Genomic DNA, 2,260 nt, shown 5'->3' with positions numbered 1-2,260 from the left:
TAAGACTCATAAAACACTAGACGGTAGTAGAATAATCCAAAGAAACCACTAGCAAGCATGTCTCCCATCCCATAAGCCAAGATAACCTTCATATATTGTTAGTTAATACCTAAACTTTTAACAAAAAAAGATATACATATTTAAATGTCGGGTTGTCAGTCTAGAAAAAACATTTATTTTATATTGTTGTATACGTATTAGCAATACCATATGTATAGTGTATCCTTTCAACCGGACTAGAAGTCAGATAGGATTGTGTTCATGAGTGATTTTTTTTTTTTGTGATATCCAATGCCCCTGAATTTAAAATTGATTTCGGCCAAAAATTGTCCTACCACTTTCACCTTTAGTTACGACTATTGGGTACAACCGTTTTCAGATTGATGTGTATTTGTTGTTGAAAAGAACCATGATAAAATTGGACGTATAAGTACTATCAACTAATGGTTTAGTAGCTTTGAGGTTATCACTTTTCATTTCTTGATGAACAAGGTGCTTTCTGTATCAAAGTTTGTGGCCTTTACTGATGGTTATTGTATCTGCCGTGGCATACAAGTAAGTTGTATTTATCAACCTGTTTTATTGAACGGTCCGTGGATACGTCAGATTCATTGCCAGCCTAACAGGTCAAGAACTAGGTTGCAATCAGTTATCTTGTTTAGGTTTGTCAACTGCTCTCCCAATTAGATCACACCAGGTAGCCTCCATCGTATTAGTTGGACTTGGTTGACAAGTAAGTGTGATGGAGACCTCTCATGGATATTGTATTAATTCCTTGGCTGCCAAGTGACTCTGTTCTGTTGCCAGTTAGTTCTCTTGTTTAATCAAGTTGCCAGCTGCTCTCGGTCTCTTTGGTGAGCAACTTGCCTTTTTCTGAAACCGAAGCAAAAGATTTGCCTCGGAAATTTAAGATTGCTCCCTTCGTACCCAATTTTTTTGCACTCGCGGCGATCCAAGGATGAGCATCTCCTTTCATAGTATTGAGTAAGATTGGTGGCGACGTGATTTTGTGGCGAAACACCCGTGCATTCCCCTCTCATTCCATATGGTCCAACTATTGTGAGCGACGCCATGGCCTTTCGATTGGCAGTATGGATGTCGGAGCGGATTGTCCACCAATCCTTGACGGAACTCTCAAGGTGGTGTCTATGCTCTCAAGGCGTAGCCATTCGTTCACTAAGTTCAAAGACAGATGGTGAAGCGACACTTGAAGAAGAGGTGTACTTTGGATTCCTGTTCCTGCTTGCATAGAAATCAAAGGCTCTCACTTAGCCAATTTATCGGCAGTCCAAATTCTATCTTGTGTGGCCAACTGAGAAAAGAACTTGACTTTCAGGGCACCCAAGCCTTCCAAACTGCGTGCTCCATGAGAGAGTAGAAAGTACCAAAGAATTGTGCCGTATAAGAGGCCGTGGAGTATTGCCCATTGCTTGTGTGTGCTTCCACGCAATGTCATCTTCGGCATACTCATCTAGGCGGAAGTGGTGAATGGTTGTCTAAAGGACCAAAATTGATGGGTGTGCTCTAAACTGAAGTTGGCGGATATCTTGACCTTGGAGAGCCAAGCATTCTCGAAGAGAGCTTTCTTTGACATTTACTTTTGACTTAGATTTCCTCTGAAAACTATGTACTCAGGGTCGTCATGGAGCCTGGACTTTTGAAAAATTCAAAAACCAAATCTGAGGTTTCAAAAAATTCTGAAAAAAATTACACACGTGCATATAGATGTATACCACTTTTTGTAAATTTCATGATGAATACATTTTTGAGTGAGCTACACAAAGAGAACAAAATCATACATTTCTACCAGATGCACTATTTACTATTGCATCTGTACCAAAATGTAAGACCTTTTTGAGTTTTGCATAGGGGATAAAAAATATTTTACATTTTGTAACGAAAGGAATATAAAAGTCGACGATATTTTTTTTTTATATAGCTCACACAAAAATGAGTTTCATCATCTACATTTACAGCATTGTGGTATACACGTGTACTTTTTAGAATTACTCCATCTGTAACTTTTTTATAAAACGTTTTCAGAGTCAAAAAAACGTCTTATAAAAAGTTACAGAGGGAGTATTTGATAAGAAACCTTATTTAGAAAGAAAAAATCGGGCTCCACGGGGCTCGGGAGCAAGAAATCCTCTCATATAAAACCCTCCTCGTGGAACATGACAAGCGTGGCAGACAAATATTTTGACCAAGGTTGCGGTTCTAAGCTTGCATCCTACGTAGATAAGATAAGATAATTAACATA

The sequence above is a fragment of the Aegilops tauschii genome, chromosome 7 (genome assembly GCF_002575655.3).
Source record: "Aegilops tauschii subsp. strangulata cultivar AL8/78 chromosome 7, Aet v6.0, whole genome shotgun sequence".
NCBI lineage: Eukaryota > Viridiplantae > Streptophyta > Magnoliopsida > Poales > Poaceae > Aegilops > Aegilops tauschii.
This window is presented reverse-complemented; position numbering follows the sequence as displayed.